The sequence below is a fragment of the Rhinopithecus bieti genome, unplaced genomic scaffold, assembly GCF_001698545.2.
Source record: "Rhinopithecus bieti isolate Rb0 unplaced genomic scaffold, ASM169854v2 scaffold_23667, whole genome shotgun sequence".
Classification (NCBI taxonomy): domain Eukaryota; kingdom Metazoa; phylum Chordata; class Mammalia; order Primates; family Cercopithecidae; genus Rhinopithecus; species Rhinopithecus bieti.
The window spans coordinates 12540-38150 of record NW_016810892.1 but is presented as its reverse complement, the minus strand read 5'-3'; the positions used below and the strand labels follow the sequence as shown (position 1 = coordinate 38150).

General features: G+C 37.1%; 1 long non-coding RNA gene across 2 annotated transcripts in view; it reads right to left on the bottom strand.

Annotated features, from left to right (window-relative positions):
• LOC108542947 (uncharacterized) overlaps positions 1-9477 on the bottom strand; it is a 106101-nt gene extending 96624 nt beyond the window's left edge. The window contains exons 1-2 of one of the 2 annotated variants that reach the window (XR_001889410.1): positions 9103-9477; positions 4003-4244 (exon numbers count right to left, since the gene is read on the bottom strand). This is a non-coding gene — a long non-coding RNA (uncharacterized LOC108542947). The remainder of the gene's footprint in view (positions 1-4002; positions 4245-9102) is intronic. The other variant, XR_001889411.1, reaches the window with a different exon arrangement.
• Positions 9478-25611: the final 16134 nt, after the last annotated feature.

Genomic DNA, 25611 nt, shown 5'->3' with positions numbered 1-25611 from the left:
GGCAAGACATATGCAAAGAAAAGGGAACTCATATACATCGTTGATGGGATGTAAACTAGTACAACTACTATGAAGAACCGTATGGAGGTTTCTTAAGAAACTACAAGTTAAACTACCATATGATCTAACAATTCCACAACTGGGCATTTATCCAAAAGAAAGGAGAACAGTATATCCAACAAATATATGCACTCCCATATTTATTCCAGCACTATTCACAATAATCAAGATACGGAATCAACCTGGAGGTAAGTGTCCGACCACAGATGAATGGACAAAGAAAAGGTGGTATATAAACACAATGGAATACTATTTAGCCATAAACCAGAATGGAATCCTGTCATTTGTGGTGACTTGTGTGGAACTGGGAGGCATTTTGTTAAGCAAAATAAGCCAGGAACAGAAATTTAAATACTATATGTTCTCATTCATATGTGGGAGCTAAAAAAAAAAACATTGATCTCGAAGAAGTAAAGAGTAGAACAAAGGATTCTAGAGGTTGGGAAGGGTGGTGGAAGTTGGGGATAAGAAGAGATTTGTTGAAGAATATGAAATTACAGTCAAGCAGGAGGAAAAATGTATAGTGTTCTATAGCACTACAGGATGATTATAGTTAACAATAATACATAGTTTTAAATAGCTAGAAGGAGGATATTAAATGATCTAAACATAAAGAAACAATAAATGTTTGAGATGATGGATATGCCAGTTACCCTGATCTGATCACTGTACATGGTACATATCACAACATCACTAGGTACCCCCAAAATATGTACAATTATTATATGCTTATTAAAAATAAAATCATATAAAATAAATGAAATAAAATGAAACAAGACATAGCTTGGGCAGCAAAGTTGAGCACTTCTATCCAGAGCAGGGATCAGTAAAATTTTTCTGTAAAGGATTAGTTAGCAAATTTTCAGCTTTGCTGGCTGTATGGTCTCTGTTATAACTCCTCAATTTTGCTGTTGTAGCATAAAACAGCTTTAGATAACCATAATAGAATGAGAGTGACTGTGTTCCAATAAAACTTTATTTATAGATAATGATATTTGAAGTCCACATAAGGTTCTTTTGGTTTTTCCAACCATTTAAAATGTAAAAACCATTCTTAGCTCACATATTTTACAAAAACAGACAGCAGACTGGCTAGGGTCTGGGGCAACAGTCTGCTGACCCCTGATCTATAGTCAAGGCTTGTCAGATGCATGTGCCAAACATTAATTTGATTTATACAGATCATCTTACAATTGTCACAATTCTATGGGGTCACTATTACTATTATCCCCATCTTAATAATTAGGTGACTGAGGCTTAGAAAAAGTAAGCAACTTTGTCAAGACCTGTTGCTGAACTAATAATACTTGACTTGGATTAAATATAACACCCCTCTCTACTAGGCAGGTAACTTCAACTCCCTTGTCCTCTCTTAACTGTAGTTTCCACAAGATTAAAAATGATAATAATATATATCTAGCTTCCTACAGCTGTTGTAGAACTCAAATAAAATAATACACTTTGCAATGCATTTTATAAACTGTAATTTTTTAAATCTCTACATTTTCCCCAACATAGCCACCTCATTGCATTTCAGTGTTTGCTTAATTTTCACCACATTAAAGAGGTTTTTCCTGATCATCCTGTCTAAACTAGCAGCCCCAGTACTATCTACCAACTCTGTCTTTTTTCTCCAAAACTCTCTTCACACTCTGACACATACTGACTCCTTTATTTTATTATTGTCTGTCTTCCCACACCAGAACACCATGAGAAAAGTTACTACCCATTTAGGTTACTTCTATATCTTCAATGCCTAGAATAGTGCCTGGAAGAAATAGTTAATAAATCATTGTTGAAGAAATGAATATATACATATAATTCTTAACTTGTATAATATTTTTCTATTTTTCACTTTTGGCATTTCTGGTACAAAATCTAACTCACTGCACACATTCTTTCAAAAGAGAGTAGACGTAGCAGGAATGCAGTTGTGGAAACAAGCACTACATCTCTCCTGCTTCCTTAAAGAATATATCTATAATCTATTTTATTTTCAAGAAGAAACCTGTTGACTGTATTTTGAAGAGGGTTTTTTAAAAAACCTCTTAGGCTAGGTGTAGTGGCTCACACCTCTAATCCCAGCATTTTGGGAGGCTGAGGTGGGCACATCACTTGAGGTCAGGAGTTTGGGACCAGCCTGGCCAATATAGCAAAACCCAGTCTCTAATAAAAATACAAAAATTAGGCTGGCATGATGGTGCATGCCTGTAATCCCAGCTACTCAGGAGGCTGAGGCACGAGAAGTGCTGGAACCCAGGAGGTGGAGATCACAGTGAGCTGAGATCGTGTCACTGCACTCCAGCCTGGGCAACAGAGTGAGACTGTCTCAAAAACAAAAACAAAACAAAAACCTCTTGAGTTCTACAGAACTGTATCAGATTTATTCATAATAACACAAGACATACAGTAGATAAACAAGGACCTTCGTAGTATTTAAAAAAGCAAAAGCTATTGGTTGAATTTGGAAGATATCTCTAGAGGTTAATTACTCCATACCTTGACATCTTGTTAGTTATTAGTTGCAGCTACCTTCTTATTTTGACTTTCTGAGCTTAAGCCCTTCAAATCATCCTGCTTTAGTATAACTCTTATACATGTCTCATTTTTCAAGGTTTTAAAATTTTGATTCAACTAGCAGTACCCCTCCAATGTCTCCTGTGCAACGTCATATATTTGTGTATGTGTGTGATTTTCTAAATGTTTCTTGAAACTCTTTTTACCTAATAATTTCTATTACTTCCCATTTGTTGACTAACATTTTATTGAAATTTTTATTTTCATTATTTGTTATTTTTTCCATCCCTTAGAATTCAAAATCCAACATTTAATTATTTTATAAATCTTTTGAAATTTTACATTTTATTCATGAATACAGTCTCATCCACTTGCTCTTGAGATAAAGATCATTTTTTAAATCATAAAGATGCTTTCTCTTACTTTCGTTTTCAACTGAACCTCAGAGATTCATGACATAATTATTTTCTCTGCTTCAATATTCCTGGAAAAACTTACTATTTGAAAATATAAATATACAAACAGTATAAATATATAAACATATAGTTAGATATTTGAGAATAGATCTTGATCTGTAAACTAGTGCTGTCTAAAAGAGGCCAGGTGCAGTGGTTAACAACTATAATCCCAGCACTTTGGGAGGCCAAGACAGGCAGATCATGAGGTCAGGAGATAGAGACCATCCTGGCCAATATGGCGAAACCCCGTCTCTACTAAAACTACAAAAATTAGCTGGGCATGGTGGCACGTGCCTGTAATCCCAGCTACTTGGGAGGCTGAGGCAGGAGAATCACTTGAACCAGGGAGTCAGAAGTTGCAGTGAGCCAAGATCACGCCACTGCACTCCAGTCTGGCAACAGAGCGAGACTTCATCTCAAACAAACAAACAAACAAACAAAAAAGACAGAGAAAATAAACAGTAGTAAATTTATCACAGTCCTGTTTAAAATTCTTGAGTGGTACCCACTCAATGATAGCAATATAACAAAAATGTTATATTTTGAAACATTAGTTGATAAGCTGCATTATATAAAATTTACTGAAAACAGCATTCTGTGAAAATATTAACCAAGATAGAACATTCATTAAAAATATTATGCTCAAAATTGAAATGCATGAAAGGCCATAATGGCTGAAATAAAATTAAGAAAACTCCCCCCAATCAAGGAAATAAAGAGCAACAGAAGTGTGAACATGGCCCAGATTAATAATTTTTTTTTTTTTTAATATCCATTCCTTGAATATATGCATCATCCCAAGTCATCGTGTGTGCTTGCGAGAGAGACAGGAGACAGCCAAATGCCAACCAGGTCACTGTGCACAGGAGGCTTGCTTAAACATGCCCAAGGTGAAAAAGTTCATTTCCTAACACATGTGCAGTAAGAGAAATAAATCAATGTGGAATGGCTCAGACTAAGGACCTACCTGCACACTGGAAAAATGGGGTGGAGACACTAGGAATTCACACTTTATGCAGGGAGAAGCCTGGTCTCTTCAGCTCCTGTGTGGTGGTCTGACATTCAACATGTGAGGTGAGAGCCTGTTGACAGGACCCCCTTTCTTTGCTGAGAGCTTTCTTTTAATATATTCCACTCTCCTTGACTTTCAATGTGTCTGTGTGTCTAATTTTTCCTGGTTATGAGACAGGAACCCAGATTTTAGCTGAGCTAAGAAGAAAAAAAAAAAAAATCTGCATCATTTTGGTGGCCTGTATGGGGCATGAGGAAAGGTGAGTAAAATGCAGACTAAAACATCTTTATCCCTCTTGTTTCTGAGTCTTCCTGTCCTCAGACTTCTTCCGAGGGTAGAGGAAACTGCACCCCACCCCACCAACACCTTACTGTCGCTCTTTGGATTCAGGAATGTTGGCCTCAATCCAACCCAGTCTTTTCTATGGCATTTTCCATCTTTCTTGTTGGGATTATAATGGCACCTATTTTTTCCTTTACAATATTGGGGGTGTTCTACCCCCACCCCAATGGCTGCAGATGTGTGCACTGGATAGACATGTGAGTGGTGACTCCCCCCCCCCCCCCACCCTCCTAGCTGGGGCTGGGGCCCATGGTCCAAGGCCCCACATGGCAGGATGGCCAGCATTCCCTGGCACACACCCATGGTGTTTTCCCCTCCCCCAGTCGAGGAGTCCATCTCCATCCAATAGCAATTAAAATTTTCTCTCCCTGTTGGAGAAACCCATTTGCATAAGAATAAGAGGCTCTTCCCCAAGGTATCTTTCTAGCCCTGCATTTAAGCTGTTTTTCTTTTCCTGTTTTTCCTGACCTCTTAGGTCAGGAGCTAACTTTTACGCAAGAGGCTATTCTTGCCTTTTAGAGGACATTTTACTAGGACAGGAACCCAACTATCACTGTTTATATTCTTTGTAAAGTTTTACTTATGAAAATGGATTGGTGAGCTTGGTCTTAAGCTGTAGCCAATCTGGTGATGCTTTGGATGGCTTTCTGCATGGTTGTGTCAGAAAGAGGGGTATCTTAGGATGGGATGTGGGTCTAGGACTCCATAGGCCCACTGTTCAAGCCAGCCTGGCTAATTGGTCAATAGCAAACTTTGCTGCAAGCTTCTATCTTGTTTTCTGTCCTTGGGAGAACCACGTCGCAATGCTTTGTTTTAGCCTCCACTGTTTTACAATGGTGGCCCGGATTCAATCTTGGCTTAGGGAATGAGTCTTTTCTGGTTTGATATCTGTGTGACCTTTGCCATTTGTTGATTCTCTTCCACTCCATGAACTGCCTTGAATTTTCCTTTCTCTGAGTACCTGGGTGGTTACCTTCAGTGAAGCTGGAAAGCCAGAAATACTGGCTGCTTGGTGCAGCTAAAGTCATGTAACAAGGGATTTAAAAGAATTTTCTTAAAGAGTGTTCAGCTTAATTAAAAGTGGATATCCAAGTTATAGGTATATTTAAAAGGTCTTTATGTTTTCCCTTCTTGGATCTTGTTTTGTGGGAATAAGGAGTTTTTCTCAGTCAACTGAATTATTTTTCTCCATTTTGTCTTGTAACACTAAATGCAAGCATCAGGGGCCCTAAGATAATTTCTGATGGCTTGGGACTCCTTGGAAAAAAAAACAGAAAAGGCACCACAGATTCCATTTTGAGAGAGACCTCTGTTTTCCTCAGGGAGTCCCAGGAATTGGAGGCAGATGGATCCCTCTCAAAATCTGTTTTTGTGTTTCAGTTATACCTGTTTATGAGGCCTTAGAAAGTGCCTTGCTCTTAAAGGTCTCCACTCAGAGGCCAATTGTCCAGTTAGGAGATTGGCAAATAAAAATTCTCTTATAACTATTTGATCTTCTGCTGTCAGTCTGTGTAGTTATATATGTGTTGTGTGTGATGTCCACAAAAAAGAGCTTTAATTGGCTTGAAAGAAAAATAAATGCTTAAATCAAACATTTTTTTAAAGAGAGCATAAAAGCTGATTTCTTTTGGTTCACAAGACTTTAATCTTTGAGAAATAAAAGCCCTAAAGATTATTAGTAAAATGCAGATGTAGTCAAAATGTAAATTTTTGCCTAGGGTTAAAGGATTGTTTTGAATTAGTTAAGATAAAGCCAAAAGCTCAAAGAAGTTGTGGAAGGTTTCTAAATAATTAATCTTGCCAAAGAAATTCTGTGTGTGAACACTGACTAAGTTCAAAAGTGTTATAAAAGGTTTTTGCTTTTTTAAAATTTCTGAGTTATTATTTTGGCAAAATTAATAACTTATGGTAATCTGGGATTCTATTTCATAACATCAAGTGTTTTAAACCTCTAACATTTAACAGGCTTCCCAAAATTATATTCCAGCTTCGAGGCTGTCTTTCCTGAACCCTAGTTTCGGATGCTGCAGAGGGCCTCTGGAGCATCCAGAAGAGAGGTAAACAGGACTGTCTGACATGTTTTAGGTACATGGGATTGCCAAAATGATGTTTAATCTTCATCAGGTTGTTTTAGGGAATAATATATGTTCCAAAATTGTATGGGATTTCTAAAATTCTTATGGCTGAATATATGCTATCAATCACAATTAGGGTTGTTACGTTATTGTAAACCATACAGATAACCAAATTTCTTTGTCAATCATGTCTCTGACTGTAACTACCCCAGACATTTTGTTATTCACAATTGTCTTATTTTGATCCTCTTCAAAAGATGGTTTATAACTTCAAAAGATGGCTATAGAACTTTGACAAGTGCTCTCAAATGCAGGTTTCCGATAACTTTGGAGATTGTAACATTGGAATAGTGAAAAAAAAATTTACAGGACTCATGAAGAGCTGATATGTTCACAAATATTAAGCAAAACAAGAGTTAACTAAACAGACTGAACTAATAGAAAGCTGAAGTAATTTTTTGACTTTTGCTTGGAACATTGCTGATCCTTACAGTTTTTCAGAGTCAAGGAAACTTATTTAGAGCTATTTACAGCCTTTAATAATTGAGTAAGGTCTACTCCTGTGAACAAAATTTGGAGCATGTTTTTCTCTCTCTCTCCCCCTGGCTTCTGCAGAATTTGGAAACTAGCTGAGTATTCTTAACATATGGCAATATAGTTGCTTGCATCAGTGCAATAACAACCCACTTTCTTTTGCAACAGGATGCAATTGGAGAAACTGGTTGTTTTACCAAGGCTTTGACTGAAAGGGTATGCTTCCCTTTAAGGAGTCAAGCTCAACTTGCAGAGCCAATAAAAGTCCCTTGGGAAAACTGGACTCATACCTTGCCTACACAGTCCCCATACAGGGTTCCTAATCTGTGGTAAGTAAAGAATGTCACTTTCTAACAGGCCCAAGAACCCCATGCTCTTGGGACCTCAAGAAAAGAGTTTATCCACTCACAGGTGTTTGAGGGTAAAAACCCATGGGTGGGCTCTGCTTTAGAAAGTCCTATCTGAGATTCCTTGTGGAACAGAGTTCCATCAAAGATAATCTAAAAGGCATATGTAATAATAATTATTCTTGCTGCACTTTATGTAAATAATCAGGCCAAGTATAATACTAAAGTCTGTTTTGCAAGCAACTCAGTCCTATCATTATTTATTTTTAACAAAAATGAGGACTACAGAGAGAAATTATGTTTCAAAACTTATCATTATTAAATTCTAGGCTTATTAGTTGTTTTTAAGTTTTTGCCTACATTTTAGACTAATCCTGCTTATTCCTATGAACCAACCCACAATCTCTGACTACAGCTCAGAAGGAACAAAAGGGAAGGCAGGGCACAGTGGTTCACGCCTGCAATCCCAACACTTTGGGAGGACAAGGCAGGTGGATCACCTGAGGCCAGGAGTTCGAGACTAGCCTGGCCAACATGGTGAAACCCCATCCCTATTAAAAATACAAAAATTAGATGGGTGTGGAGGAGCACGTCTGTAACCCCAGCTACTCGGGAGGCTGAGGCATGAGAATTGCTTGAACTTGGAAGGCAGAGGCTGCAGTGAGCTGAGATGGTGCCACTGCACTCCAGCCTGGGAGACAGAGTGAGAATTTGTCTCAAAAAAATAAAAAATAAAAAAAGAGGGGATGGATAATGAAAAAATCTGAATCAATATTCTAGTTCTGGGCAATTATCCTGCAAATCCTGCTGGTTGATAGAAATAAATAGGATGTCCAGATGTTTCCTTTTTGGGTCCCTTGTTGGAGGAGGACTCAATTCAAAGCTTCACTTTAGCATTCAGCTTATGATAAGGAGTCCATGAAACCTCCCCAAGACAGATTTTTGGTCGCAAACTCAATTCCAAGTTTTTGGTTGAGCCCTAGGAAAGAAAACTGGATCCGAGGAATGCAGAAGCAGCCAATAACGAAGTTAAAAGGCACAGCGCGGGTGAGCATCACTAATTCCTGCCAATTAAGCCAAGCCTCTCATTTCATGGATAAAGGTCATGCTAGTATCCATGGTATAAATGAGTTCTAGGGAACTCAAAGGCTACTGACAGCAGGGAGATAGGGCATAAATAAGTAAGAGTGGATATTCCCACCCCCATACCCCGTGTTAACATGGGTGAAAGCTGCTTTGACACCCATGGGTGGTATCCTGCCATGGTTGCTGGGACTTGGGGATATAAGGATGGAAGAAAGAAAGAGGGATGCCTCACTTTCTCTCCCTCATGTACCCTAGGTATTTGCTAGGAAGAGAAGGGAAGCTGGGATGCCCTGCTGCCCCCTTTCTAGATGAGTAGTCATTCATCTTCAGTCTGTGCTCCTTTTGAATGCATCCTGAATCCCTGTGACACCTTTGAAAATAATTCCTTTTTCCTTTTTCTACCTCTTTCCTCTTCACAGATAGCTAGTTGTGTCTCTGTACTACAGCACTCTCCCATCAGATGTATCCTCCAAACTGGGAAAAGTTAATTTCCGAAACCTTAAACTGGTTGCCTTAGGATTGGGCTTGGGGGAAGGGAACCCAGAAGCCCAACATGCTGGCAAAAGGGCAAAGAATTTTTTTTTTTTTTTTTTTTTTACCAGTCAGGCTTTTGGACTCCCTTCCCCCATGCAAAATGGTAAAAGGCTTCAGGATTTTTGAGCTTTCCTTACCTCCCCTTCTTTCATTGTGAAATGTTTTCTAATAACCCAACTTGTCTCTTCTTGCCTTCAGATCATCAAACTCCAAACAATCACGCAACCAGACTCAGACGATGGCTCCTTTTGCTGGGAACCCTTAAATAGGCTTCTAAAGGAGATCAGACTACTGTTTTCACAAACAGCATCCTTGTCAGCAGGAATCAGTTAAGATGGGTATTTGCCCTTATCCTTATCCTTGTTCTAATGGCAGTTATGGCAGTTAGATGGACTTATTTAGAGAGGGGAATGATAGAGACAGGAGATAGCCAAATGCCACATGAGGTCATTGCCTAAACATGCCCACGGTGAAAAATTCCATCCCTTAACACATGTGCAGTAAGAGAAGTAAATCAATATGGAGTGACTCAGACTAAGAGCCTGCCTGCTCAGTGGGAGAATGGGGTGGGGCCATGGGGAATTTGTGCCTGCATGCAGCAGGAGGATCCTGGCCTCTTCAGCTCATGTGTGGTGGTCTGGTATTCAATCTGTGAGGTGAGAGCTTGTTGGCAGGATGTCATTTTTTTCACAGCTTTCTTTCAATAAATTCTGCTCTCCTCACCCTTCAATGTGTCCATATGCCTAACTTTTCCTGGTCATGAGACAAGAACCCAGAGTTTAGCTGAACTAAGGAGCAAAAAATTCTTTGTATGTGTTTGTTTTATGATAAAACAACAGCTACAAAATGAACATATTCCAATAACTTCATAATGAAAGAAACTTAGCAAATGTATTAACCTTGGTTCCACTTATAGCTACATTGGAAAAAGTAATAATATACTGATTTCAGCAAAATCTTACAGCTTTATTTCTGTTATCAAGATGGACAATAATGGCAAACAATGGGTGCTTGCCAGAAATACAAGTTTTATCATTTTGAGGATTTTATCATTTGCTGAGAGGGTACCAGCATGACAAAAGACATGAATTTCAACAGCATGCTACAGGACATCAACATTTGTTCCTTGTCCACTTTTGATTCTTCTCAGCAATGTGAAAACTCTTCCTTCATTATACTTGTCTCTAGGCTCACTTCACTTAGTGAACTGGGACCATCATTGGTTAATATAGCTCTTTTAAATAATGAAAATGAGATAATACTGGTTGTTTCAGCAATAACTCATCTATGTCAGTACTTTTTAATCTTATGAGCTCAGATATTTTATTTTAATTCTTGCTTATGTAATTTTGTCTGTTCTTTCTGGTCCAATTAAAATGATTCATTCATTCATACATGTAGTCAAAATATTTATTAAGAGGGGACTATATGCTAAGTTCTAAAAATATACAAATGAATTTTACCATTACTGACCACAAGCATTTTAAAGTGAGAGTTACAAATATTTTTATGTGTGTGTCCATTATAATAGCAATATCATATGGCAAATGCCATAATAGCAGTAGAGAATAAAAGATATTTTTAGCTACCGTGGCAGAATTGGGAAGGCCTCTTCATGGAGAAGGAAGCATTTCATATTGCCAGGCAAAGAATATTTTGGAAATTGCAGGTGAGGAAAGAAGTTCAGACAGGAGAAACAGTAGGCCAAAGGCATCGAAATGTGTTGGCAATAGAGAAGACCAATGGGTTTCATGGCTGCAGATGGCAAAAAAAAAAAAAAAAAAAAAAAATGGCTGACAGCAAAAATATTAAATGACTATTTATCAAGGATGTTGAATATTGGATAAAGAATTCAAAAATTGGTAGAAAGTTTGAATTCAAAGATCCCTTTGCATTCAATAATAATATCAGTCTATATTTTTCACTGGCAATCATATATGTGGCAATAATATATTCTTCCTCCCCGATTAGCTATTTGTAAAGTGACGCATCAACTTCTAATTTACTATTAGTAATTCACAAGTTCACATAAAGAGTTTGCTTATACTTTTTTTTTTTTTTTTTTTTTTTTTTTTTTGGGAGATGGAGTCTCTCTTTGTCACCCAGGCTGGAGTACAGTGGGGTGGTCTCAGCTCACTGCAAGCTCCACCTCCCAGGTTCACGCCATTCTCCTGCCTCAGCCTCCCAAGTAGCTGGGACTACAGGTGCCCACCACCATGCCTGGCTAATTTTTTGTATTTTAGTAGAGACAGGGTTTCACCATGTTAGCCAGGATGGTCTCGATCTCCTGACCTCATGATCCACCCGCCTCGGCCTCCCAAAGTGCTAGGATTACAGGTGTGAGTCACTGTGCCTGGCCAAGAGTTTGCTTATACTTTAAGTGCCCTTATACTCCCAATAATAATTGAAAACCCAATACTATCTATTGATGAATCATTCTTGCAAACTTTTGTGAGCTGTTTCATTTTATGTTTTCAAAAGGGTCAGTACATAGCTTGTTTCTCATTTGCCTTAACAAAGTGTCTCATGGATAATTGTGTTGAAATCTCTATAATGGCTATATTAATGGCAGATTCTCCTAGAAAAAAAAAAGTGTAATCATGATTATCAAAAGACAAATATTTTACTGTGCACTTTCAATTTTAAATTATTTCATACACAAAAATTGTTTCCATGCAAACACCCAAATATTAGCAAACCTGTGAATTAATGGTATCACAGAATTCTACATCTCTAATTTTAAGTATTAGTGTTTGTAATATTCAATAACCATATTGTGAAAGTAACTTCCTTATATTCTATGTAGTTCATACAAAAATTATATTTATGACATTATATATTGTTTTGGCAAATTTAATTGCTTAGTATCTGATACCAGTATCTTGGAAGAAAAAACTATGAGTAACAATGGTCCTGCCAGAGTTTTGCCAGTCTGTCCTGCCAGAGTTTTGCCGGTCTGGCCAGATCTCCAAGACCTGCCAAGTTCTAAGTGTAGTTGAATAAACACAGACACACTTTCATGGAGAGAGTGTGCCAGTTTTTAATCATCCCTTTAATCACCGCCAACATCTGCCAGCTTTTCTCTTTCTGAAAGTGCTGCCACTTTTAGCATGCCCCCCAAGAGGCAGGTGCAATATACAAAAAGCATGGTGCACTGCTTTCCAATTGTGTCCGTCTTGGCTTTCAATTGAATGATGTCCCATCCTGATTTGGCTGAGATCAGATGGGGTAATACCCCTCCCCCACAATTCAATATCACAACACCACAGGGGTACTAGAGTCCTGAAGGAATTCTAGCATTTTCTGAAATAAAATAATATAAAGAAGAAACATCTCAAGAGAAGGGTCAGAAGTCAAAAGGAAAAAAAAGTAATGGGACATAGTAGACACTGACACACATATGAACAAAAATAAATAAATTACATGCACTATATAACATTCACCAACAGATTAGATGCCCTAGTTTAAAACAGCAATTCTGATTGCAAATTAACTATATAGGAAAAAGTATTGGAGACAGTTTACAAATCAGATAGATTCAGAGTGTTCCTACTGGGGCTTGGCTTAGAATAAATCCTGCCTGGGTACCCTGAAATTCCGAGTTTAAATAATCAATTGCTATTGATTTTTCACTTTTGTTCTGCCAACACTTGGTTATTCCCTGAGTCACATAGCCTTGCCACTTGAGCCAAAGTCAATAAAGAATTTATTCATTCATCAGAATCTGTAGAGGTAGAATATAATGCTGAAAAATTACATTTAAGATTTTCCATAGTAAGTATCAAACATTTTGTGTGGGATTTTAATGTCCATGACAAATCTGTATTAAGAACATCAGCAAGATAAACTTAGATCTTGTGAGGGACTGCTTTGGATGACCTGAATTACATTAGGGAAACACTTTTTAAAAACTCAATATTTGGGTTTGCAGGATTGTGAATATTAATTTGCCCACATAATTAACAATCATAAAGTTTGTTTTTATTTTCTTAATAATTTTTGGAAGCACCAGATGCAAGTCTAGTATTGTGATCGACCTCTATTGGACAAGTTCATTAAAATGATAAACTGTTGGCAAGCACGTAAAAGTGCAGATTTCTGTAGCAATATCAAGGGATATAGTTCTCAGGACATCTGATCATTGCAATTAGTGTTTGTGCAAATATCTCAATTAATTAAAAAAAGTTAATTCATATCTTACTTATTACATTTGCTCTAAGTATTCTCTTTAATTTTATGCAAAACACCAAAATGCTTGGCAGTGCTTGTCAGTGAGCAGAAAGTTTTATTGATCACTTCCACTAGTAATATCAAATTAGCTTTCTTTAAGTGCTTAAAAATGGTAAATGCTGCTCAGAATAATTAAGTTCTATTTCATTGTATAATTTAACAATTATTTTCTAAGACATTAGAAAATTTTAGAGTCATTTGTTTATTTCTATCTCTTTGAGAGCAACCATTGGTGTACAATCTTATAGTCCTTCTTATTTATTTCCGGGATTCAGTATGTGAATCTCCCAAATTTGTGAATATAGGACCTACCCGGATCTTCTATATCTGTCCTAATATTACAGGGCCTTAGTGTAGCACTTTTATATTTGCAGGAATTTTTTTTTTTTTTTTTTTTTTTTTTTTTTTTGAGGCAGTCTCTCTCTGTCGCCCAGGCTGGAGTGCAGTGGCCAGATCTCAGCTGACTGCAATCTCCGCCTCCCAGGTTTACGCCATTCTCCTGCCTCAGCCTCTCGAGTAGCTGGGACTACAGTTGTCCGCCACCACGCCCGGCTAGTTTTTTGTATTTTTTAGTAGAGACGAGGTTTCACCATGTTAGCCAGGATGGTCTCCATCTCCTGACCTCATGATCCGCCCGTCTCGGCCTCCCAAAGTGCCGGGAGTACAGGCTTGAGCCACCGCGCCGGGCCAGGAATTTTCTTATTAGTTTTCTATTCTATCCTCACATCAGATATGTCCCTGTTTTACTCTTAAGAAAATAGATACAAAAAGATTAAATGAAACCAAACTGTAAAATTTACTTGTAGGATCAAGATTAGAACCCAATTCTTTCTTCATTAGATCAGTCTCCATTTGTCCTGCTTGAGTTAGTAATTAAGGATAATTACCTCTATAAGCTCATTAGTTTCAAACAATGAACTGTAAGTTAAATGAAGTTTTGGCTAATGAATTTCAACATGGGACAATTAAAATAGGTGCCATTATATCCATTTTTTTCAAATTAATATATGAATATTAATTTATAAAATTAACAAAATGCTAGCTCATATAAATATTATTTCCCTCTCACAAACTGATACATTAATGTAAAATTGCATTTTCTAAACATAACCATATATCCTATATTTCTATAGTAATTTTTTTATGGAATTTTAATTTGCAAGGGGGAAGGACAAGCCTCATAAATAAAACAATTATATTTATTTTAAGTTTCTTTTCATTAGTAACCATTAGAAAGTAACACATGGATTTTCCATTTCCACAGCCCACATCATCCAAAGCACTTATTTTGAAACAAGTCTTTAGATTCTTATGGATTTTGTTCTTTTATACCAAGTAATTCATTTCTATATTAAGACTGACATTTTGAATCATGAGATATTTTATAAAATAAAAAATTAAATGATTGAATATCTCAACATTTTAATCTTACAAATACAAAATGCAGATTTCAAAGATAGATTCAACAGTTTTTTTTGTGACTCTAAATGGTATTTTCTTTCTGCTTTTTCAAAACAGGCAAAAAAAAATTAAGTGAGGGTTTGTGTGGCATACAAGTGAACACAATTAAGGAAACCCTCATTGTTGTCTTCTGAATAGACTTGTCACATTACTATTCACAGCTTTGTCTAGTGACAGTGGAATATCAAAAAGATACTGAATAATATAGCAAAATCTATTGTGCCACTGAGATCTAATCTTTGTCTGAATGTAATTGCCTTATTAAAAGATTTGCAAGCTTACTCTTTCTGTGATTCTAAAATAAGCCAAGGAAAACCATGCTGTAAAAGTGCAACTGTAGTCTCCATGATATGACAACAGCATGTAAGTCAAACTGAAAATTAAAACCCCATTCTCTGTTTCCCCAGCAATGGCATGGATGCTTCTTTCTAGTCCTGCAATTATCCCTGGTGGTATGAATGGCATTTGGAAGACTTTCTTCCCATGAACTTAGCTTAGAGTGCCTATGAAACTGCTTATGTAAATATGGTTATCTCATTTAGATTGTAATTTATGTTATGTGGCAGTGTACGGCTTCTTAGTACCTGTTCATTATAGTTAATAGATACAGGTTAAGTTCTTTTGTCTTTTTTAGCCCACCTCCACTCCCCACCCTGAAACACCTTCCTCTAAGCCTTCCTGGGGAGGGAACAGTTTCAGTTTGGTGGAAGTAAAGAAGTAATTGCAAATACTAATGCCAATACCCATTACAAATTGTCAGCTTCAGTAAGTCGTATAAATGAATGAATCTTTGTGATTTTTTTTTTTTTTGGTTTGACCTTCAGCCTATAGTTTTCACATATTGTCACATTTTACTTTTATGATTTTGTGAAAGGCATTGCTTCCCACTTTCCTCACTCAGACATAACAATAAGAAGTAATGCAAGCTCCACAATAATAACAGCATTAATTCACTTCAGTTGTGGCCTCAAGTTCCTTTGCTCAATAGAGAAATGAACAACAACCAATTTCCTTTCTTTACAATATACCTTTCTCTTTAGGAAACAGAAGCCAGTTTAATATAATCCCTTCAATAAAAGGGGTTTGGGGTAGAGTAAGAAGATGGAAGTTGCTGATAAATTTATGTATATTCTAACAATGTGTAAGTCAGAAGAATTTTTTGATATTTATCCAGCCTTCATGGGTTTTATACATATATTAGATATGTATAAAATATTACATATATAAATTAGGCAAAGATTTTCTTCAAGTATTATTCCCTTTGCACTTAGCATGGGAACAATCTATTTACATAATTGTGAATCTATAACCATTTATTTGCCAAAATGAAAGCAGAAGTTAAGTCTACTCAGAAACTATGACTCATTACTGTGACCACCATGCAACATCAATTTAACACCAAAAATGGCATTGGGTTTATCATCAAAACACAAATATTTCACATATCAACTACATAAGATGGGACTAGTTTAGAGCAAGTTTTAGCAAAATCCCAAGTATGGAAGCTTGTTTATAATGCTAAGTTTCTCCTTACAGAATCCAAATTTGGGTTTGCTGTTACAGAACATTAGGACTACATAATCGTCTTTAAAGGAACATTTTAATTCAAATTATGGGACCATAAATTGAGAAGACCAAATGTGTTTGCATATAATCTGCATGTGCCAATTTATTTGTGCCTCCCCTTCTAAATAGTAACTTAAACACAGTAATTTAAATTATTGCTTCCCAGCAGAAAGTTATTTCTTGATTTTTTTTTTACTTGTTTTTTCCTCAGTGCCTCACCAGATCTTCTAAGTTTATAGCTTATAATGGAAAGAAGATAGAAGCAAAAGACTAAAATATATTAACAGTCTCAGAATAAGTACATGTCCAATTATTAGTGTTCTTGAGCAGGAAAGCCAAACACTGGTTTACAACAAGATTAACCCAATCCTAGGAAACATGGTGAGAACCTGTCGCTACAAAAAAAAAAAGAATTTCTTTTAATTAGCCAGCCAGGCACATTGGTGCTCGCCTGTAGTACCAGTTACTCAAGAGGCAAGAGGATTGCTTGAGCCATGATGGTGCCACTGCACTGCACTCCAATCTAAGCAATGGAATGAGACCTTAACCCAAGTCATCAAGTATGCAGTATAATACACAATTGTTCAATTAAAATACAAACTAATGTGATAAAACATTGGGCTTCTAACTTTATGCAATCCTGGGAAAGCTATTCAATCATTGTCTTTCCAAATGTCTCTTAGAGCTCAGTGCAGAGGCACACACCTATAATTCTCAGCTGTGGAGTCTGAAGAGAGAGTATTGCTTGAGACCAGGAGTTGGAGGCTGCAATGAGCTAGGACCTGCCACAGCTCTCCAGCCTGGGTGACCCGGTGAGACCCTGTCTGTAAAAAATTTCTTGGATTAGCTGGAAGAATGTAAGCAAAAGAAAACAGCCACTCTACCTTTTCCCATTTCTGCTCCACTTTACCCCATCAGCATAGTTTAACCAAATTAAAAACTCAATACACCCAATACCTTGAGGTGTCCAAGCCAAGATTGATAGTTTTGAGTATGAAAGACAGAGCTGTTAATAATTACACCAAGATAATAGGTATAAAAAGAAGTGTTTCATAAAAACTAGGAAGTATGGATACCATATCCTTTTCTCCTAATCATCCACTGTTTTCTCTTAGAAAACAGAATCTGGGTAATACATACAATGTTAACGATGTACCTTTGATAAAAATTTGACTGTTCATGGAGACACCCCTTTGCAGTCAAAGGGGTGTACTGTAAAACATTAATCTTTTGGGATCTCAAATTTTCACGCAGAGAATGAAGACGTTGGGATAGATAATTTCAACAGTACAACCTTAAGAACATCCATGCTAGGTTTTCCATTTATTGACGTCAGTTGGTTACATTCTCTACTTTTTGCTTTTAACTTTATGGTATGTAATAAAAATTAGCCTAAATCTACTTAGAATTTGTGCAGAAGATATAAAATAACTAGTAGCTCTATAAAATATTTAAAACTATTTTCTGAATCTATCCATGATTCTTGGCAACAAAGAATTAGAAAATGTATTATACTTTTGGGCTTAATTTTAATGGAAATATTTTTTAGAAAAGATATTTTCATTTCTGTGTTATGTTCATTAGGATATTTAGTCTCTATTTCAAATTGGAAGATATTTCACTCAACATTTGCATTATTGTAATAGCCAATACCATTATCCCATTGAAAAATTCCACTTCTCATGTAATATATTTAATGTATTTATAACACCTGTAGATTTTTTAAGTTAAAATTTCTTTTAAAATGTAATTTACTAACTTTTACATCTAAAAAGGTATATTCTTTAAAATTCTGGGAACATGATCTCTTTTATACCACATTTTTCTACTACATTTATACTATACCATAATTTACATTTACTTTGTTTTTGTTTTATCAGAAACAAGTCTTTCAAATTATATGTTTATATTGATTATAGTACAATGCAGATAGAAACAGAGAAAATCTACTATTTAAGCTCATCGAGGCATCAAATATTCTCAGGCCAATTATTACAATGTATGTTGCTGTTGTCATAAAAATTAGAGTAATTTTTTCTCTTCAGAAATCAATTAGGATTAAATATAAACACCAACTACATTTCTTAATTAACCTACTGATACTTTTAAAATGTTTTCAACTTTATGGCATTTTAAATAAAACTATGTCTAGACTTCTACTAAAATCATTTCTACTATTGCTTTTCCTTTTAAAATGTTTACTTTAGGAGGCCAAGGCGGGTGGATCACTTGAGGTCAGTTCGAGACCAGCCTGGCCAACATGATGAAACCCCATCTCTACCAAAAATATTTTTTAAAACAATTAGCCGGGTGCGGTGTCGTGCACCTGTAATCCCAGCTCTTAGGGAGGCTGAGGCAGAAGAATCACTTGAACCCAGGAGGCGAGGTTGCAGTGAGCCGAGATCATGCCACTGCACTCCAACCTGGACGACAGAGTGAGACTCCATCTCCAAAAAGAAAAAAGTTTTTATTATATTTTAGTATAAAATTAGCACATAACTATTACCTAAAATGTTACATTTAACATCATGCAATGTTTTTCATAATAAAATAAACTGTAAATGGATGTCAATTTGAAGACTGTTACAAGAACTACATGAGATAGGCTTGAAAAGGACATAGTATAGTTCATGATACACAGTAACTATATGTCAGCATATGGCAGCTACCATCTTCATCATTATATTTACTATTATATAATAATCCAATCATAAGGCTCTACCATAATAGATATAACCATCTGATTACTGAAAGATAATGAGGTTCCTTACATATGTCAGCTTTATAAAAAATGCTAGATTTGACATATTTTGTACAGGAAGCTATTTTATGTTATTTCCTTAGGAGATTTCCAGATAAATGAAATGAATATGAAATAAATGAAATGAACCAAATAAAATGAAATGAGCATTGTCAGAGACTTTAAATATACATCATCAAATGTTTTGTAAAGGGCTGTCCCAACTTCTACTTCTACTAACAGTATGTAACATTGACTCTTCCATGGCATCCTCACTGATAGTCAATATTTTGAATTTTTTTCTTAGTACTTATTCATTGACTTTAATCATTTTCTTAACTATATATATGTCTAATGCCATGTCATCTTTTTCTTATTTTTGGAGAATGTATTTATTGACATAATGTAAGAGTAACATGAAAGAAACAAGAATAACACAAAGAATTCCCACAATACCCTTCACCCGATTCCCTCTGTGTTAGCATTTTGTTACATTTGCCTTCACTTTATCTCTTTTTCTCTCTCTCTGTGAATACAGATATATTTTTTTCTGAAATGTTTAAGAGTACATTGCATAAATTAGACTATATGTATGGTATTTCACGGCATTAACATTTTAAGACCTCCTTTATTCAGAATCTCAGATGATTTGGTACAGGAAAAAATAGTATTTTGTTTTAATTTGCATTTCTCTGTTGATTAAAGTTAAAGATGTTTTCATAAATTAACTATATTTGTTCTTTGGTTACTCATCTATTGATGATGTTTGCCCATTATGTGTTACTTTTACTTACGTATTTACTTGCCTCCCATGTGAAAGCAAGATACTAATCACTTCTCAAGGGCAGAGAAGTTCTCTCTGCTCACAGTAAATTTACAACCTACTTTGACAGCTAAGGTGTAAGAAGGTAGTTTTTTTAAAAAAATGATGTTTAGCCATGGAAACTATCTTCAAACAAAATTTTACATGCAAGTACAATGAGAGAAAATAGATAAAAGAGCAGCTTCTCTGGTTGAAGTAAAGATAGAAGACTTGGATCCTCCTGGATTCCCTCCTCTTTTCCTCTTAGCCTCTCTAAGTAACAAAGACCTCCTACTAATACCCACTAGGAGCTCTTGAAAACTACAGAAAGATAGGTTTTCTTTCCAACATGGGCAAGAATTTTTATATCCTTTGTATCTCAATAGCTATACTGTACTTATTTTATCAAAAGTAATTACATAAGATATCTTTCCAAATATATGTCTTTCTTCTTCTCCTCCTTCTTCATCCTTCTTTTTAATCCCTTTTGCTCACAATCTTTCTATGGATGAAGCTTATGGTTAATGTTGACACTTTTGAGAGATTCATTACACAACATTCTGCCCACCAAGAGATCAGAAGTGTTTCCTTTTTTTTTTTTTTTTTAATGTTCTTCCATCATAAATATCTATGGCATCACCTGAAGTGAATTCATTAGTATGCAAATCTCCACACTTCACTATTCTCTCAGCTCATCTTCCAAAGTTAATGAAGTATAAGTAAATATGTTTGATTAAATAATCCAGACTTCTTCCCAAGGCCGCTAAGACTGGACATTCAGCCCGATGTTGGGAAAGTGGGGAAGGGGGACATTCAAGTCTCCCTCAAGCAAAGGCAGACCAGTTAAAAAATACTGTATTGACATGTAAAGTAGTCCTGGTCCCCTTTTGAGCCCTGATACACTATAATTTGTACCTTTTCTCTGTCCTTTTTCTCATCCTTATTCCTTCCTAAAATAATTTTGTCTTCCTAATAAGATTGTTTATTCAAGAGAACCTTACTAGTATGTTTTCAGATTGTGCACAGGATATACATCTAAGAGAATACAGTATTAAGAAATTTCCTTTCAATTCGTATATTTGTCTCTCCTAACACCACGTACACACTTTTTCTGGGGCCACATAGGTTTCTCTTAAAAGTTTTCTTGTAACAAAATGTCCTCCAGTTCCATATATGTTGTGGCAAATGACAGGATCTCATTCTTTGTTATGACTGAATAGTACTCCATTGTGCATGTGTACCACATTTTCTTCAGTGAAATAAGGCACTTTGTCCTTTCTTCTTATATTCTCACCCATTTGTGGGAAAAACAAACATCACATGTTCTCACTCATGCATGGGGGCTAAAAATCAAAACAACTGAACTCATGGTGATAGATGGTAGAATGATGACTATCCGAGGCTGAGAAGGGTAATTGGGAGAGGGGAGAGTGAGCAGTGTTAAAGAGTACAAAAATATAATTAGATAGAATGAATAAGATCTAGTATTTGATAGCACAATATGTTGACTACTATAATTTTGTCAGGTATATTTTAAAATAATGAAAAGAGTATAACTGGAATGTTTATAACACAAGGAAAGGATAAATGCTTGAGGTGAGGCGATAGATACCCCATTTACCCAAATGTGATTATGAAGCATTGTATGCCTGTATCAAAGTATCTCATGTACCCCATAAATATATACATATACTATGTACCTGTAAAAATACAAAATAAAATAAATAGAAGATAAAATAAAATAAAGTTCTCTTGTAACAGACCTAGAAATCACCCATAGTCTTTTCCTGCCTGATCGGCCTGACATTTTTTATGAACTTTCTTCTTTGTCAGGTCTGTATCCAAGTAGCACTTAAAAGTAGCCTCTTTTATATTTATTTTAATTTTACTAAATTAAACTTTGGAATTAAATTTAATTTTTGCCTTTCTATGGGTTTGAAATATATTAATATCTCATTGTGCCAGGTGCAGTGGCTCACGTCTGTAATCCCAACACTTTGGGAGGCTGAGGCAGGTGGATTGCTTGAGGTCAGGAGTTCAAGACCAGCCTGACCAACATGACAAAACCCCATCTCTACTAAAAATAGAAAAAAACAGCCAGGCATGGTAGTGCATGCCTGTAGTCTCAGCTACTCAGAAGCCTGAGGCACCAGAATCGCTTGAACCTGGGAGGCAGAGGTTGCAGTGAGCCGAGATTATACCACTGCACTTCAGCCTAGGCAATAGAATGAAACCCCATCTTCAAAACAAAACAAAGCAAAACAAAAAAAAATCATTGCAATTTTAATTTGCATTTCCCTAATGAATAATAATATTTAATGATCTTATTGGCCATTCATTTATATACCTTATTTTATGAAATGCCTGTTCAAGTCTTTTGCCCATTTTTATGTTGGGTTATGTGTTTTCTGGTTTGTATACATTCTTGTAAATTCTTACTGTAATACCTTTATCAGATATATTTTCTTAACATTTTCTCTCCATCTGTAACTTGCCTTTTCATTTTTAAGAGTGCCTTTTGATGAACAAAACTTTTAATTTGTATTATTTCAACTTATTTTATGATTAGTAAATTTTCATCCTTTTTAAGAACTTTTGCCTTCCCCAAGTTCACAAAGATATTCTCCCACATAACATTCTAGAAGCTTTATATGCTTATCTTTTACATTTACATCTATGATCTATCTGAAATTCATTTTGGGGAACAGTGTAGGCTTAGACAGTAAAGTTTACTTTTTCCACTTGTTTATCTAGTTGTTCCAGCATCATTTGTTGAGAAGGCTTTTCTTTTCCCCATTTAATTGCCTGGCACATGTCATGCAGGAAATTACCTTGATGTAATGATAGCCTCCAGATACCCTACCAGTGAAGCCACCTTCCAGGTCAGAAAAACAGAAATGTCTGCAGATCAAATTAAGGTGGTACTCAAAACACATGGCTTAACAAATAAGCATAAAACAAAGACACAAAAAGAAAGAGGTGAGTATATTAACACACCTAGAATGAATTTAAACAGAATGGAAGGACCATACTACCTGAATCTTAGGTAATACTGTATTTATATGTCCTATAGCTCAATCTCTCTGCCACATCAGAGTTCTCAGCTGATGGTTTGTTTGAGGTTTGAAAAATAGGACTCAGCAGATAGAAGGTGTCTAGAGCCAGCTACATACACAGTTACGCTAGAGAGACTTTGGAGAAAGTACAACTGACCACAGTCGTGGTACACTAGTTAAGGTGATGAGCAGGTACAAATTTAACTTGTGTTACTGGGTAAGAACATTGAGGCCAGAGGAGGCATCATCAATAAGTGACCTATTTAAATCCTCATGAATATTGGGAGACTCATGTGGCTCATGTTTATTTAGTGTGTTACTGAGAGGTGAAGCTGGCTGGGCTTCTGGGTCAGGTAGGGGACTTGGAAAACTTTTCTGTCTAGCTAAAGGATTGTGAATGCACCAATCAGTGCTCCGTGTCGAGCTAAAGGTTTGTAAATGCACCAATCAGCCCTCTGTAAAACGGACCAATCAGCACTCTGTAAAATGGACTAATCAGCTCTCTGTAAAATGGACCAATCAGCATGATGTGGGTGGGGCCAAATAAGGGAATAAAAGCAGGCCACCCGAGTTAGCAGCGGCAACGCACTCGGGTCCGCTTCCACAGCGTGGAAGCTTTGTTCTTTTGCTCTTTGCAATAACTCTTGCTGCTGCTCACTCTTTGGGTCCGCACTACCTTTATGACCTCTAATACTCACCACAAAGCTCTGCAGCTTGACTCCTGAAGTCAGCGAGACTATGAACTCACCGGGAGGAACAAACAACTCCAGACGCACCACCTTTAAGAGCTGTAACACTCACTGTGAAAGTCTGCAGCTTCACTCCTGAAATCAGGGAGACTACGAACATCTGAAGGAACAATCTCCGGACATGCCATCTTTAAGAATGGTAACACTCACCGCGAGAGTCCGTGGCTTCATTCTTGAAGTCAGCAGGACCAAGAACCCACCAGAAGGAACCAATTCTGGACACACTGGTACCCCAGATGGGACACTCGACTATTGCCAAGCAGTGAGTACCATCAGACCCCTTTCACTTGCTATTCTGTTCTATTTTTCCTTAGAATTCGGGGGCTAAATACTGAGCACCTGTCAGCCAGTTAAAAGTGACTAGTGGGGCCGCCCGACTAATGACACGGGTGTCAGGCTTTCTGGGAAAGGGCTCTCTAACAACCCCCGTCTCTTTGGAGTTGGGAGCATTGGTTTGCCTGGAACCAGCTTCCGCTTTTCCTGTACTTCCGGGCTGAGCCGAGAGCCGACAGAGAGGAAAGCCATTCAGCTCCGGGGTCCCGACAACAAGTTGGCTGATGCTGCGGCCATGAGCAGAACTCTCAAAGTCATGTCACACAAGCGAGACTCACCCATCTTTATCCTATCTATCCTGAGCCTTGCCTCCTGGGCCCAAATGCCTATCAGACAAACTTCCTCTCACCTCTTCTCCAAGGCTAGTCCTGCTTCTAAAAACCACTCCCTGTCTCTGGTGCTTTTCTAGTTTCTCCTGTAAGAACGATTTCTGGTATAAACTCCAGGACTCTGTTACCTTCTTTAGGCACCTGGGCTCACCAATCAGAAAGATGTAATTTTTGCCCAAAGTCCCATCATAGGGTGGATTATTTGGAATTTCAGGATCCCTCCTCAGACAAGCAGGCCTAACAAAAGCTATTCCTGAAGCTAGGGTATGGGGAGCCTCAGAAATTGTATCCTTCCTATTCACATAAGTGAGGACAAAAGGTACCACTCTTCCAACTCTGGAGATCCCTTCCCTCCCTCAGGGTATAGCCCTCCACTTCATTTTTGGGGCATAACATCTTTATAGGACAGGAGTAAAGTCCCAATACTAACAGGAGAACACTTAGGACTCTAACAGGGTTTCGAGAACGCATCAGTAAGAGCCACTAAATCTGATTTTTCTCGGTCCTCTTTGTGGTCTAAAAGGACAGGCAAGGGTGCAGGTTTTCAAGAATGTGTTAGTAGAGCCCACTAAATCCGACCTTCCTCGGTCCTCCTTGTGGTCTAGGAGGAAAACTAGTGTTTCTGCTGCTGCGTCAGTGAGCGCAACTATTCCATTCAACAGGGTCCAGGGACTATTGCAGGTTCTTGGGCAAGGGGTGTTTCTGCTGCTGTGTCGATGAGTGCAATTGTTCTGATTAGCTGGGTCCAGGGACTGTTGTGGGTTCTTGGGCAGGGGGAGAAACAAACAAACCAAAACCACAGGCGGTTTTGTCTTTCAGATATGAAACAGTCTGGCATCAACAGGCTCACCCTTGAAATGAATCCTAAGCCATTGGGACCAATTTGACCTGCAAACCTTGAAAAAGAGGCATCTCATTTTTTTCTGCACTATGACTTGGTCCCAATGTTCTCTCTCTGATGGTGAAAAATGGCCACCTGAGGGAAGTATAAATTACAATACTATCCTGCAGCTTGGCCTTTTCTGTAAGAGGGAAGGCAAATGGAGTGAAATACCTTATGTCCAAGCTTTCTTTTCATTGAAGAATACACAACTATGCAAAGCTGGTGATTTATGGCCCACAGGAGGACCTCTCATTTACCCCCATATTCTATCCTCCCTATAGCTCCCCTTCCTATTAATGGTAAGTCTCCTCTAGTCTCCCCTGCCCAGAAGGAAATAAGCAAAGAAATCTCCAAAGGACCACAAAACCCCCCATGCTATTGGTTATGTTCCCTTCAAGCTGTAGGGGGAGGGGAATTTGGCTCAACCTGGGTGCATGTCCCTTTCTCCCTCACTGATTTAAAGCAGATCAAGGCAGACCTGGGGAAGTTTTCAGATG